The sequence below is a fragment of the Pelmatolapia mariae genome, linkage group LG3_W, assembly GCF_036321145.2.
Source record: "Pelmatolapia mariae isolate MD_Pm_ZW linkage group LG3_W, Pm_UMD_F_2, whole genome shotgun sequence".
NCBI lineage: Eukaryota > Metazoa > Chordata > Actinopteri > Cichliformes > Cichlidae > Pelmatolapia > Pelmatolapia mariae.
The window spans coordinates 9,548,425-9,565,354 of NC_086229.1; positions in this window are offsets into that span (position 1 = coordinate 9,548,425).

A 16,930-nucleotide genomic window follows, 5' to 3' on the forward strand; every position below is an offset into this window, starting at 1 on the left:
CTCAAAACTGGATTATAGATGGCAGACAATTGGTGTCGTAAACCACCGCCTCTGTTCAAAGATGGTCGCTCACAGTGGACGTAAATGGCTTCTTTCACTCCTCTTTCAAACCATCTGTCCTCTCTGTCCAAAATGTGAACGTTGGCATCCTCGAAAGAGTGACCTTTGACCTTTAGATGCAGATGAACTGCTGAGTCTTGTCCCGTGGAGGTGGCTCTTCTATGTTGTGCCATGCGCTTGTGAAGTGGCTGTTTGGTTTCTCCGATGTAGAGGTCTGTGCATTCCTCGCTGCACTGTACAGCATACACCACATTGTTCAGTTTGTGTTTAGGAGTTTTGTCTTTCGGGTGAACCAGTTTCTGTCTGAGTGTGTTGCTGGGTCTGAAGTACACTGGGATGTCGTGTTGGGAGAAAACTCTCCTGAGTTTCTCTGATACACCGGCTACATAAGGGATGACAATGTTGTTGCGTCTGTCTTTCTTATCCTCCCTCGCTGGTGTCTGATCTTCTTTTTTGTGCATCTTTGCTGACTTTATAAACGCCCAATTAGGATAACCACATGTTTTAAGTGCTTCCTTTACATGTGTGTGTTCCTTCTTTTTCCCTTCAGGCTTAGAGGGAACATGTTCTGCTCGGTGGTGTAGGGTCCTAATTACTCCAAGTTTGTGTTCCAGAGGGTGATGGGAGTCAAAGAGGAGAAGCTTCTCGGATGAGAGGTGAAACGTCTTCAAGCAACTCAAAGAAGTCCAGACGCTTTTCTTTCCAAGCTCCGATGAAACCACATGTTCACATCTGTGAGGACAGACTGGACTCTTTGACTGCACCTTGGTTCTCCTCAGAGGTCTGTACAGGAGCATGTCCACCCCCAAGGACAGAACAAGGACCACCATCAGTGCAGTACAGACTCCAGGACTGATCATTCCGTCCAAGGAAACAGTCACCACTGCCTCCTTTCCTTCTGATTCTTCTGTAACTCACTGATATAAAAACATCTCCTCTCCACTCGACCTCCCAGTAACAGCGACCAGTCAGACCATTTCTACACAGCAGCTGATGATGAAGATCAAATCTGTCTGGATGATCAGGATATGACTGAACCTTTGTCACACGTGTCACCTTCCTGTTGTTGTCAGACAGTTGGAGCTTTGTGTTCACTGTGTTTGTGTCGATTGTGAGTTGACAGGAATCTGATGGAGAGAACAAACACAATCCAGCTGCAGTTATTGATCCATCATCTGTTCATTGATTGACACTTTGATGATGACTCCTGACATGATGAAGATGGTTGAATGTGTGCTGCTTTGTTTTCATGAATCCCATTAAAAACACACTTACACTTCCTCAGACCTGGTCTCAACCATCGGACTCCAGCAGGCTCCACCCTGAAAGGAGGAGGGGTCAGAGCAGTCAGCATGCACACATGGACATTACATGGCTCTCACACACACACTGTTACACACTGAGCTCAAAGCTCGGCTCCACTGTTTGATTCAAAGAAATCTACATTTATTTATCAGCACATTTAAAAACAACATTTAAAAAAGTGCTGCACAGAGTAGAGATAAAATAGGAAACATACACAGTAATTACTATAAAGACTCGTCAGAATTGAAAGCTACAGAGTACAAATGTGTTTCCAGCCGGGTTTTAAAAATGTCGAGTGTTGGTGACGACCTGATGTGAAGGGCGAATGTTCCAGAGTTTGGCTGCAGCGATCGATAAAGCTCACCTCTGTTTTTACGGCTAGTTCTGGTCAGAAGCTACTTATCTGCAGACCTGAGGGCTCGACTTGGATTATTTTTGTTAAAGAGAGATAAGATGGAGCCAATCCATTCAGAGATTTAAAGACAAACAACAAAATCTTGAAGTCGATTCTACGACGTACTGGAAACCGGTGTAAAAGTTCTTTTTTCTCTTCTGATTCTGTAATGCAGTTCTGCTTGTGTTGAGTGATGTAAACTCTTTAAACGTCAAAATTGATCATTAGATTTTTTATGACACAACAGTGGTGAGTGTTCCCAACTTCTCCTCTTTGTAACTTAAAGCGATCTTTCCGTTTTCGAGTTTTGGACATGATTTTGGAGTATATCTTCGCAGTAGCGATTGACCGCAAAGTAAAGCTACCGGAAATGTAAAACCCCACATCCGGTCTCAAACCAGAAAGTTAGCATTTTCTCGTGCACATAGTCAATTAAGGGTGAATAATTATTAGCAGCTAATGCTAATACGGTTTTCACTTTCCTTATATCAATGTGAGCAGCCAGTGCTAGGTAGGCTGATGTAAGCAGCTAATGCTAAATTGATGCACATTAGCATGTGCTAATGCTAACACATTTTCGCCTTGCTTTATAACAATGTGAACAGCTAATGCTATGTAAGCTGCCATTATTAGCTAATGCTAATTTGAGGTGAATAAGCATTAGTAGCTAATGCTAATACCATATTTTGTTGCATTATAAAGATGTGAGGAGTAAATGCTAAGTAGGCTGCTGTTATTAACTAATGCTAATTTGTAATGAATAAGCTTTATCTGCTAATGCTAACAATGTTTTGTCTTACTTTTTAACAATATCAATAGGTAATGTTAATACTATTTTTCCTTCAATTAAGCCTATTTAACATTAATTAACTTCATTTAGAATTAAGACCTTAATGCTAAATAGGCTACCATTAGTGGCTAATGCTAATTTTAGGTGAATAATTATTAGCAGCTAATGCTAATACGGTTTTCACTTTCCTTATATCAATGTGAGCAGCCAGTGCTAGGTAGGCTGATGTAAGCAGCTAATGCTAAATTGATGCACATTAGCATTATGTGCTAATGCTAACACATTTTCGCCTTGCTTTATAACAATGTGAACAGCTAATGCTATGTAGGCTGCCATTATTAGCTAATGCTAATTTGAGGTGAATAAGCATTAGTAGCTAATGCTAATACCATATTTTGTTGCATTATAACGATGTGAGGAGTAAATGCTAAGTAGGCTGCTGTTATTAACTAATGCTAATTTGTAATGAATAAGCTTTATCTGCTAATGCTAACAATGTTTTGTCTTACTTTTTAACAATATCAATAGGTAATGTTAATACTATTTTTCCTTCAATTAAGCCTATTTAACATTAATTAACTTCATTTAGAATTAAGACCTTAATGCTAAATAGGCTACCATTAGTGGCTAATGCTAATTTTAGGTGAATAAGCATTGGCAGCTAATGCTAATACCATATTTTCTTGCATTATAACGATGTGAGGAGTTAATGCTAAGTAGGCTGCCGTTATTAGCTAATGCTAATTTGATGTGAATTAACATTATTTGTTAATGCTAACTTTTCCCACTAGCATTTGAACAATGTGAGCAGCCAATGTTAAGAAGGCTTGCCGTTATTAGCTAATGCTAATTTGATTTAATAAGCATTATCCGCTAATGCTAATACTGTTTTAAAATGTGAGTTGCTAATGCTAATACTCTTGTCCCTTGTGTTATAGCAGTGTGTGGAGTCAATGCTAAGCAGGATGCTATTAGCAGCTAATGTTAATACTGTTTTCCCTTGCTTTCTAACAAGGTGAGCAGCTTAGCTAGGCTCTTTGCTCCACTCTGGATTTGTGTGACCATGATGCACTCTGACAAACTCTACATTCACAGTTAAATCGACAATAAATGTGTTCTCAAGTACATATTTTTCTGTTATTGTTCTCAAACCACAGAATGAGAATGAAATATTGATTTTAACACGGCCCATTAGCAGCATTAGCTTATCAGAGTTTCCAGTATTTAAGCTTCCATTTCCAAATGTTAGCTGCTCCTGTCTGCCTTTTTGTCACACACACAGACTGAAATGATTCACAGCCTTGTTTCATCCTTCTGTCAGTGTCACTAACTGTCACTGTGACTGTGGACATACAGCATGAGAAACACACACATTTAACATGGCTGACTTATAGAACACACATGCAACGTATAGGACACACACACACAAGCCACGCTTGCTCATATTAGTTAATATACACACACATAGTCAGACTTATGGAGCCTCTCACCACACATTTTTTTCCCTCTTTCTATTTACAAGCAAGTGTTGTTTCCCCATTCTCTTCACCCGTCTAAACGAAACACCCAGCATACATCATTAGCCATACACACACAATTATGGGCACACTAAGGTTTGTCACATGGAATGTAAATGGAGCTGGCACCAGAGAAAAGAGGTTAAAGATATTTAACCAGCCTGTTATAATTGTTGACAAAAGGGAGTAGCAATATTAACACATAAAAATGTTAATTTTACAGTACTCGATACAGTTATAGATCCAGAGGGTAGATTCCTAATTATTAAATTATCAATACTTAACAAGAAGCTATGTATTGTAAGTATATTTGGTCCAAATGTTTATGAACCCTCATTCTTCCACAGATTTTTTAGTACACTCTCCGAACACCTAGATTGCACAGTTGTTCTTGGAGGCGACCTCAACCTGGGACTAAATGAAGAAATGGATAGGCTCAATACAGCAGGAACTCAGCACAGTTGGCAGTCCACAAATATAATCAAACAGTATATGAGCGACTTTGGTCTTCGCGATGCATGGCGCTCCCTTCACCCCAACAGTAAGGAATATTCTTTCTTCTCACATGTTCATCACTCCTACTCTCGTCTGGATTATTTCCTTGTCAGCAGCTCACTGCTGAGCGACATTTCAGACGCTGAGATTCACCCTATAGCTGTCAGTGATCATGCTCCTGTATCTTTAACACTAATACATAAGAAGAACGCTACACCAAGTAACAACTGGAGATTCAATACATCGCTGCTCAAAGATGAAGACTTTATTAAATATTTTAAAAAAGAATGGACTTCATATTTAGACTTTAATGACACTCCCGGAACATCAGCTTCTGTTTTATGGGAAGCAGGGAAAGCTCTGATGAGAGGTAAAATAATTTCTGTCTCATCACATAAAAAGAAAGAAGAAAACAAAAACATTCAGGAATTAGAAAAAACCATCAAATCCTTAGAAGAAGCCTACGCGTCTGACCAAGATCAAGAAATAATGAACAAAATATGCAAAACAAAACTAGAATTAAATGAAATTATTAATTAAAAAAAACACAATTCCTAGTACAAAGACTTCGCTTGCAGAATTTTGAACACAGTAACAAATCCGGTCGATTTCTAGCAAACCAGTTAAAAATAAATAAAGAAAAAACAACTATATGTGCTGTTAAAGATTTATCTGGGAACACAATATATGACCCTTTATATTCTTTAAACTTTAATATTTATCACAAATAAACCCGTCTAAAAATGAAATTGATTAGATTCTTGACAACGTAACTGTTCCAAAATTTCTAGACAGTCAAGCAATGGCACTGGATTCGCCACTGACACCAGGTGAACTCCAGGGAGCGCTGATAAGCATGCCCAATAATAAGGCTCCAGGTCCAGACGGCTATCCTGCAGAATTCTACAACGAATTCTGGACAATTTCTGCACCAGTATTCCACAGAATGTTGCAGGAAATCAAGAAAAATGGCAGACTACCACCAAATAGTGGCCACTATCTCAGGTACACCTGTGACCTAATAAAGTGTATCTAAAGTTACTAAATGTTGTCTCTGTCCAAATATTTATGGACCTAACTGTAGGTCTACTTCTAATGAAACTCTCAACATGACTTATCAGTTATCATTAATGTTCCTGCAAATACACTCCTTGAAGACCCCTACATAAATATCCATGTACTATCCAGCTAGACTAGTGTGTCTGTCCGTGAAAATAATCCTGCATGTGTGATTGTTCATGTCTCATCTGCAGGAAACAAACAGGAAGTGAGTGAAGGACACAGGAAATGTTTCTAGCTCTTTCTCCTTGTTACGGCCCTAGCAGGGCCTCATCCTGAAGGTGCCTGTGTGGGTGTGTCCTACAATCTCCCATCTGCCTGAGGTGCCACCTTCTTTCTTTTGTGCAGCTGACTCTCGTCAGTAATTAAGAGTATTTAAGCACAGGGAAAGGTGAGCTCTGGGCCAGGTCGCGGACTTGGTTTCGAAAAGACTCTGGAACGCAGAGGAGCAGCTGGCGGAAGTTGGTCGGGAAGGGAAGCTAGAAGCGTACTTTCCATACGGTTTAAGTGATTCATTTAGTTTTTGGACTTTGGCCTACGGATTTGGATCACGGACTTTGGCGGTTGGGCATAAACTGGTATGTGACTGGCTGGAATGGCGTCTCAGGTGGGTGAGGGTGATGATATGGATTTTGATGACTGGACCCCGGTTGCTGGCGGGGGAAGATCAGGAAGAGGGAGAAGCAGGACAGAGGAGGCGAGTTTATTTGGGACACAGACTAGTAAACGGAGCTTGGAGGAGAACAGTTCGGAGGAGGGGTCCAGAGTTGTCCGGAGGAAAACGGTGAGGGAGAACTTCAAAATAATTATAAGGTTCAGGAAGGAAGATGAGGATATGCAGCTAAGCCCAACAGCGTTGTCTAGAGACTTGAAAAAGAAGTTTGGAGATGTTCAGCTGGCTAAAATTCTCAGGGATGGGAACTTGCTTATAGTGGTTAGGACAGAAGAACAAAAAAACAAAGTGTTGAATGGGGAGAGGGTGGATAGCCTGTCGGTTCTATTGGAGTTCCAGGAGGCAGTTCTACCGGACAGGGTTAAGATAGGCTGCATGAGCTTTCCTGTTAGACCTTATGTGCCACCTCCCCTCAGGTGCTATAAATGCCAGAGATACGGACACATCGCTGCAGTTTGCAAAGGGAAACAGAGGTGCCCCAAGTGTGGAGGGGAACACCGATATGACGAATGTGGGGATAGTGTGCAGGATAAATGCAGTAACTGTGGGGGGCAGCACAGGGTGAGTTATGGGGGGTGTGAAGTACGGAAGAAGGCTGTGGAGGTTGAGCGAGTCAAAGTAGCTCACAACTTAAGTTATGCTGAGGCTGTCAAAAGGGTGCAAAAGGCAAAGGACGGGTCGGAAAAGGTTCGACCATCAACGTCAGAAGTCATACCTCCACAGGGAGTTCATGCAGGCCTGACAGTGGAGCAGATGATTTTGTTTATTGCCTATGTCATAAATTGTACAGACCAGGTGAAACACAAAACAGAGAAAATTAAAATAGTTGTGAAAGGAGCAGAGAGGTTTTTTGGTATCAAAGATATATCCTGGGAAACTGTCAATAAAAGACTTGGAGGGGAGGGGAAGGCGGGAGGACCGGAGGAGAGCGTCATATGATTATTTTACAGTGGAACGCCAGAAGTCTGCTTGCAAATGGACAAGAATGTAAAGGATTTGTCAAACAGTGCCAAAATAAACCAGACATAATCTGTATTCAGGAGACATGGCTCAAACCTACTTTAGATTTTGTTATTAAAGGTTATAATAGTGTTCGCAGAGATAGACAGGAGGGTAATGGAGGAGGGTGTGCAATATTCGTGGCACAGGGGATTCAATCTAGAGTTGTAGCTTTGGGTACACAGTTGGAATATATTGTGCTTGAAGTCTGGGGAGGGACTGGACGTTTCAGAGTGATTAATTACTACAATCCAGCTAATAAACTGATATCGGTGGATGAACTTGACACATATTTAGAGGGTAAAGTAATTTGGTGTGGGGATTTTAATGCACACAGCACATTATGGGGTAATGGTAATGATCGGAATGGTGCAGTGATTGAGGAAGTGATGGAGATGAAGAATTTTGTGTGTTTGAATGATGGAAGTGGCACGAGAGTGGATGTTAGAACAGGTGCAGAATCAGCAATTGACCTTACATTGGTGTCAGATTCGCTGGCAAGTATTTGTTCATGGCGGGTACTGAAAGAGACAACTGTAGGCAGTGACCATTTTCCTATTATGACCGTGTTTGGGTTCAGTATAGCAAAACGAGATGTAAGGGGGGTGAAGCAGTGGTGTTTTAGGGATGCTGATTGGGATAAATTTCGATTAGTTAGTGATCAAGAATTGCAAAAGATTGATGTGAATGTGGGGGTGGATGAGTTAAATTATTCTATTTGTAAGGCAGTTTTAGAGGCGGCCAGCAGGGTGTTGAAGAGGAAAGACGGTAGAGGGGAGAAAAAGATTGTGCCATGGTGGACACAGGAGTGTGATAAAGTGATTAAATGTCGTAATAGGGCATTTAAGACCTTAAAGGCCAATCACAGTTTTCAGAATTTAATTGAATATAAAAGATTGCAGGCTGAGGTGAAAAGAACCATTAAAAGTGCAAAGAGGGACTTCTGGAGGAGGTTTTGTAATTCAGTGGGGAGGGAGACAAGAATACAGAACATTTGGTCGATGATTAGAAGGATGAATGGTATGAAAAGGGAGTGTGAATATCCAATCCTGAGGGATGGAGACATCATAGCTGTAACAGATGAGGAAAAAGCAAATGTGTTGGTGAAGACTTTTGTTAAGGTCCACAGTTCAGGCAATGTTAGTGAGGAAGGGCGTCGAGGAAGGGACGTGACAATTGCTGTGAATAGAGACTTAATGGACCTGGTAGGGAATACGGATGATTCATTAAATATTCTTTTTACAAAGACGGAACTACATCGAGTACTACGGAAATCTATACCATGTTAAACCAACTCAGTGAGTCAGCTAAAGATCTTTTGTTAGGGTTATATAACAGAGTTTGGGAGAGTGGGAAACTGCCGCAAAGCTCGAAGGAAGCTGTGGTGGTACCCATACGGAAACCTGGAAAGGATGTCACGAATCCAGGAAACTTTAGACCTATAGCGTTAACATTGCATGTTTGTAAAGTGATGGAGCGTATGATCACTGAAAGATTGACGTACTATTTGGAAACTAGGGGATTTATTTCTAAGTATCAAAGTGGGTTTAGAAGGGGGAGGAATACTATGGATCCGGTTTTATGTTTAGAACATGAAGTTAGAAAAGCGCAGACGAACAGTGAGAGTGTAGTTGCAGTGTTTTTTGATATTGAAAAGGCCTATGATATGCTGTGGCGAGATGGCCTACTGATTAAACTCTGTAAATTGGGTGTTAGGGGTAGGATGTTCGGGTGGCTAAAGGACTTTTTAAGGGGGCGTCATATTCAAGTGAGGATTGGGAAGGTTTTTTCTGAAAGGTTTTTGGTAGAAAATGGTACACCTCAAGGGAGCATAGTGAGCCCTTTGTTATTTTATTTGATGGTAGATGATGTGTTTAGTGATATAGAGGCAGGGGTGGGATGTTCACTTTTTGCTGATGATGGAGCCAAATGGAAGAGAGGAAAAAATATAGAGTATGTTGTGAAGAAACTGCAGGGGACAATTAGAAGAGTTGAAGAGTGGTCTTATAAGTGGGGTTTTAAATTTTCACTTGATAAAACTAAGGTGATGTTTTTTACAAGGAAGAGGGTTGGTACGGACGTCAAGCTTAAGTTGTATGATCATGAATTAGAAAGGGTGAGTAAATTTAAGTTTCTTGGATTGTGGTTTGATGAAAGGTTAACATGGGCTGTACATATTCAGAAGGTGGTGGACAAATGTAAGAAAGTATTGAATGTAATGAGGTGTTTAGTTGGGCGGGACTGGGGAGCGGATAGGAAATCTTTGAGGGCCATATACACTGGGTTGGTCAGATCTCTGTTGGATTATGGGTGTGTAGCATATAACTCGGCAGCAGCAACAACTCTGGTAAAGTTAGACCATATACAGTATCAGGCACTACGGATTTGCACGGGTGCGTTTAAAACGACTCCAACAGCAGCTTTACAGGTGGAGATGGCAGAGATGCCATTGGGACTGAGAAGGGAGCAGCTTACACTTAATTATTGGGCTAATTTACAGGGTCACGGGCAGGATCACCCAACGCATGAAGTACTTAAACCTTGCTGGGAGAAAGGAAAAAGGGAAACGAAGAGTTTTGGATGGACTGTGGGAAGACATGCAACAGAATTTAATCTGGATCAGTTGAACATCAGTCGCAGAGTCCCGTTACCAGCAGTGCCTCCATGGCTACTTCCTGATGCTGTCGTAGACTTAACATTGTTGAACAAGAAGAATGAGGGTAAGGCATTTACTTTGAACGCTCATGCGGTACAGGCTTACATTGACCAATATTATGGTTATGTTCAAATATATACAGATGCCTCAAAGAACTCAACCGGACAAACCGGTGTTGCAGTTGTGGTACCAGAGTTTTCAGTGGAAATGGGTAATAGGATTAGTGATGGGCTTTCTGTATACACTGGGGAAATGATTGCAATATTATTAGCTGTTCAGTGGGTGGAGGACGTGAGGCCATTACATGCTGTCATTTGTTCGGATTCTAGTTCATCATTGGTCAGTCTACAGCATTGTCACTCAGACAGTAGGGCAGATGTTTTGGGGGAAATTCAGCAGACACTTTTCCGGCTGCACATGATGGGACTAGCAGTAGTGTTTTTATGGGTCCCAGCGCACTGTGGAGTGTGGGCAAATGAACAGGCCGATAGAGTTGCAAAGGAGGCCATAAGGCATGGGGCGGTTGACATGGCTGTTAGTGTTGGCCAAGCAGAGATAAGGAGTATGGTAAGGCAAGGTATGAGAGCAAGATGGCAAAAGCAGTGGGAGGAGGAAAGGAAGGGACGATGGTTGTATAAGATTCAGAGGAGGGTGGGAGGAATGAGAAACGCAGGACGGACTAGGCGGGAGGAGGTGATCATATCCAGACTGAGATTTGGACATACTGGCTTGAATGGCACATTATTCTTGATAGGGAAACATAGTACTGGAAAATGTGATTACTGTGGGGTAGAGGAAACGGTAGAACATGTCATGTTGCAGTGTCAGAGGTATCAGGTTGAGAGGAGGCAATTGGTTCACAATCTCAGTAAACTAAAAATCAAACTGGATCTTGTTGATTTGTTGCAAAAGGAATCGGGAAGCAAGAGTTATCAGGCCTTATTTCTGTTTTTAAAAGAGGGGAACCTGTTTGGCAGGATTTGAGGGTTTTTTTTTTTTTTTTTTTTTTTTTTTTGTTGTTGTTTTTTGAGCGTTGTTCCAGACCATACTCCATACCAGTTGGTGGCGGTAATGCACCTTTCAGTTGTTTGCCAACCGCCAATACAAATGTAAGAAGAAGAAGATGCAGCTCTGGGCCAGAGTGCCATTAGTGTGGTTGCAGCTAGTGAGCTGCTCGTCTGTGTTTGCAGCTAGTGAGCTGCTCGTCTGTGTTTGCAGCTAGTGAGCTGCTCGTCTATGTTTGCAGCTAGTGAGCTGCTCGTCTGTGTTTGCAGCTAGTGAGCTGCTCGCTTTCTTGTTGACTTACTTTTTACTTTTATTGACTAACGCTTGAGTTTTGTTTTCCTTAAATGGTGATAGCGGCTTGTCCGTCTCTTTTAGTTGAGTTTGATAGGAACTTTAATAAAGCTATTTACTTTAACCATTTTGCCTTCTTGTCTCCTTTTTCTGACCCGGACACTTTTTGTTACTTCCCCTCACCGCCTAGACCCCTCAGGGGACCGTAACAAGTGGGGGCTCGTCCGGGATTGTTGAAAAGGGAGTTTTGAGTTGGTATGGGTTTTTGATTATCTTGCTTTTTGTCACCTTTAGAGATTCCCAACTTCCCAGTTAAGTTAGGTGAGTGTCCAGCTGAGCTTATTGAGCTCTTCCTTCGGGCACTCTTTTGTTATTTTGCCTTTCTTATTTTTGGAGTAATCCTGGGTGGGGATTAGTTCCCTGTTGGGGGTAGGCAATTCAGGGCTCTCGTCACTGAAGTTCTGCCTTTCAAGTTGCCTCGAGCCCAGCACGCTCCAGAAGATAGGTAGGTATAATTTGCTGTTCTTAGGAACTGGGTAAGTTGTATTTGTTAATGTGTGTGCAGCAAAAGGTAAGTTGGTCAAGAAGAGTAAGTTGTTCGGTTACCATTAATTGTTGGCTAGCCTGTGAGAGAATTGGCACAGGTGTGTGGTAGTGTCTTAATTAGGGTGTGTTTGCTAAGCCTTCTCCGCCCCCAAAATGGATGACACAAGTATTAGTGCACAGGTGTCTAGAAGCTCGTTTGTGAGCAATAACATCCACCTGGTTCCAGTCTTCTGTGAATCCAGTGTTGAGAGCTTTTTCAGTGTATTCGAACGCATAGCAACTGCACTGCAGTGGCCTCAAGATGTGTGGGGGGTGATGTTTCTGTGTAAGTTGACAGGTAATGCTCAAGAAGCTTGTTCCAGTCTTTCTATGGATGACTGCTTAGTTTATGAGAAGCTTAAAAGTGCCGTCCTCCAAGCCTATGAACTGGTACCTGAGGCCTATAGGCAGCATTTTAGAGGTTTGGAGTTGGCACAGGGTCAGTCCTACCTTGACTTTGCAAGGGAGAAGGAAAAGCTCTTTGATAGGTGGTGTTCTGCAAGCCAGGTTAACGATTTGGGGTCGTTACGTGAGCTTGTGCTAGTAGAGGACTTTAAGAATGCGGTGCCTGAGTGTGTGGCTTGGCATTTAAGTGAACAGAGGGTTTCCACTTTACAGCAGGCTGCCACACTGGCAGATGAGTTTACCCTTACTCATAAAACAAATGCTGTAGAATGTGACATCCCTTCTCACCATAGTACATCGTGGAGAGCTAGGAGGGAGCCAGCTAGCAAGGCTGAAAAAGTTGTGGTTTGGAGACCCAAAGCGAAGCTCTGTTTCTTCTGCCACAAACCTGGACACCTTGTTGCTAACTGTTTGAAGCTGGAACTCAAACAGGAAGCGAAGTGTTTCTGGAAGGCCCACTAGCTGCCTGCTCGGTTCTCGACATGTGATGGTCCAAAGCCCTGGCTATCACACGAGAGACTGTTTCGAGGGTCTGGGGCCACTCTCTGGCAATGTTGTGAACCCACCGAGATGGGGTTGGCAGCTTCCACAGGAAATGCCTAACCGTTCCTATGGGGTTTGGTAGGTGGAAAGCCTACAGTTTTGGTGGTGCAACGGTTATGGAACTTTATTGTTTTGGTTATTGTAATCATTTGACAAACCACGGGTTTGTATTTATGGGGGGGGGGGGGGGGGGGGGGGTGTTACGGCCCTAGCAGGGCCTCATCCTGAAGGTGCCTGTGTGGGTGTGTCCTACAATCTCCCATCTGCCTGAGGTGCCACCTTCTTTCTTTTGTGCAGCTGACTCTCGTCAGTAATTAAGAGTATTTAAGCACAGGGAAAGGTGAGCTCTGGGCCAGAGTGCCATTAGTGTGGTTGCAGCTAGTGAGCTGTGTGTCTCTGTTTGCAGCTAGTGAGCTGTGTGTCTGTGTTTGCAGCTAGTGAGCTGCTCGCTTTCTTGTTGACTTACTTTTTACTTTTATTGACTAACGCTTGAGTTTTGTTTTCCTTAAATGGTGATAGCGGCTTGTCCGTCTCTTTTAGTTGAGTTTGATAGGAACTTTAATAAAGCTATTTACTTTAACCATTTTGCCTTCTTGTCTCCTTTTTCTGACCCGGACACTTTTTGTTACTTCCCCTCACTGCCTAGACCCCTCAGGGGACCGTAACACTCCTCTATCAGACATTCTCTCTATACCTGAGAGTGTCCAGTCTCCAGCCTGGATCCTTCAGTCCAGCCGAAAGCAGCTTCATTCCTGAGTCTCCTGGATGATTGTAGCTCATGTCCAGCTCTCTCAGATGGGAGGGGTTGGAGCTCAGAGCTGAGGCCAGAGAAGTACAGCCTTCCACTGTGATCAGACAGTCTGACAGGCTGCAGACACACAAAACAACAATCCATCTGTCAACAATCATTTTCTCTTTGTCACATACAATAACATCTATCCATTTACATCCATTCAATGTAACTTTATTTATAAGTGACGATTCCCAACAGACAACAACAGTCATCTCAAGCTGTTTAACAGTGTAAGGTAACAGCCTCCAGTATTTTTTTTTTTATAACCTTTATTTAACCAGGAAAAATAATCCCATTGAGATTAAGGACCTCTTTTTCAAGGGAGTCCTGGCCAAGAGGCGACAACACGTTAAAAATTACAAAGTTACATACATATTGTAAAATAACAATTACATTTTATTTTTTATTAGAGAGAAAGCCCCAACCATCAGACAATCCACTGTGAGCAGCACTTGGTGATGGTGGGAAGAAGAACTCCCTTTGACACAAAAATCCTCGCAATGAAAACAGGCTCCAGGAGGAGCATCTACCATGACTGATTGCAGGGTGAGGGGAAAGAGAAGAGATGAACTCAGAGAGACAAGAACAGAACACAAACTAAGGAGAGAGAAGACAACAGTTAAGGACATGCAGTAGTGACATATAAAAGCATCAGGAGTGGAAAGAGGGGAGAAGAAAGCAGAGCATCATGGGAAGTCCACCAACAGCTTGAACCTATAGCAGCATAACTAAGGGATGGTTCAGGGTCACCTGATACAGCTCGAACTATAAGCTTTATAAAAATGGAAAGTTTGAAGCTGATCTTCAAAGTAGAGAAGGAGTCTGTCTCCTGAACTCAAACTGGGAGCTGCTTCCACACCCAGTCCAACATAGCCAGGCTTTCTTTGCTGCTTTGACAAAACCTCAAATCCCAGTCAGAGATGATGAGCATCATCAAAGTGATGATCATTTCTCTGTTAACCCAGGCTTTCTGCTTCAGGATCTGTGCACGCTCACAGAACAAGAAGACCTTTAAACATCATTTCACTAAATGGATGGACTGAGCTCGGCCTACAGATGAACTGGTGCCAGAGATCATAAAGAACATCAAACAGTCAAATTCAACACTTTAGATGGAAATATGAGATTAATGCTGTAGACAATCATGAACCTGCTGAATTCATGAACATCAAGAATGCAGCGAGTGGTAAAATAAAGATTTGACCTCAGTGTTACTGTCTATTCCTAACATATTCCTAACATGATAGCTGCACTTTACAGCTCTAAAACTGGAACTGACACATATTTCAACTCTACATGTTACTCAGTGCATTCAGTTCTGACACTCGCCCACAGTCCAACAAAGGAAACATGGAGATCACATCAGTTTCTCATCAAGTCTAATTATTAGGGCAAGTTAACCTGTTATTATCGTGCAGATCATTTGATTCATGTTGCACAGCAGTGGGACATGTCAAATAAAGTCAGCACACTCAGTACAGATAGTGCAAGAAATACGATGCTGCTGCCAGACAGCTGCCTTTGAACACGTCCCTGCATGTTTGTGTATATAAGTAAATGAACGCTCTACATTCTCATTTGAATCTTTGATTCTTGTTTCTGTTGCAGGTCTCTGACTGAACTTCTGGGAGGAGAAAAGTTGGTTTCATGCTCTGTGATTCTGCCTGTGTTTTGTCATCTCTCTCAGGTGATGGAGAGCTCAGTTGATGACCTCGCCTACGTGGTCAAATTCAAGTCTACATTCAGAACAGACCTGGAGACACACAAACAAAATGCCAACTCTGTATATGTGAAAACTGCTGCTGTACTGGAGCCAGATTCAAGGAGCTCAAGAGTTTACCCAGATCTGAGAGGCTGAAGTTTGGGCCTCAGTCACCAACTTACTGAAGAAACAGAAGGTTGTTGGAGGGAAACCTGTGGAAGCAACAACATCCGAGCCACCAGAGAAAAAGTTGGCCCTATTGGCTGCTTCATCAGAGTGTGATTGTGAACAGGAGGAAGACTCAGCTGAGAACAGTGTGGTGGATACAGAGCAGAGCCCACCATCAGTGCAGAGGCCTGTCCATTAGAGTGCTTCTCCAAACCATTGCTAGTTTGCAGGTTTGCTAGTTAGCCGGTGTGCTAGGTAGCTGGGAGCTAGCTCACTAGAACTTTTGATGCTAAACTGTCTAAACTGTGTGAGCAGCTTTCATGGCTGCTCTGTGTTACTCTCCTATGAGGTGCCGTAAGGGACATTATTACTGAAACGCTCTCACACACACTACTGAAACGCTCTCACACACACTATTGAAATTTTACCTCTCACACACACTACTGAAACGCTCTCACACACACTACTGAAACGCACTCACACACACTACTGAAACGCTCTCACACACACTAGTGAAATTTTAGCTCTCACACACACTACTGAAACGCTCTCACACACACTACTGAAACACTCTCACACACACTATTGAAATTTTACCTCTCACACACACTACTGAAACACTCTCACACACACTATTGAAATTTTAGCTCTCACACACACAACTGAAACGCTCTCACACACACTACTGAAACGCTCTCACACACACTACTGAAACGCTCTCACACACACTATTGAAATTTTACCTCTCACACACACTACTGAAACGCTCTCACACACACTACTGAAACGCACTCACACACACTACTGAAACACTCTCACACACACTATTGAAATTTTAGCTCTCACACACACTACTGAAACGCTCTCACACACACTACTGAAACACTCTCACACACACTATTGAAATTTTAGCTCTCACACACACAACTGAAACGCTCTCACACACACTACTGAAACGCTCTCACACACACTATTGAAATTTTACCTCTCACACACACTACTGAAACGCTCTCACACACACAACTGAAATGCTCTCACACACACTAATGAAATTTTACCTCTCACACACACTACCGAAACGCTCTCACACACACTACTGAAACACTCTCACACACACTACTGAAATTTTACCTCTCACACACACTACTGAAAAGCTCTCACACACACAACTGAAACGCTCTCACACACACTACTGAAACGCTCTCACACACACTACTGAAAACCGAGAAGATTTCAATTGAACAGGAAGGTATTTTAGCTGCACAGGAAGGTGAGGAAAAACAAATAACACATTAATGCACAACTAACACTACGGTGACGTCTACAACAGTCTGTTAGAGGTATAATTGAAAAATCTTTTGCCTTCATCAGTGACTATCCAAACATCGTTGTAGGATAGCAGCCTATTGCAACAAGTCGGGGCATCCTGGATATGCTAGCTGCCCGTATAATCTGGAAAGACTGTGTCTGACAGTACCTCATCTACAATG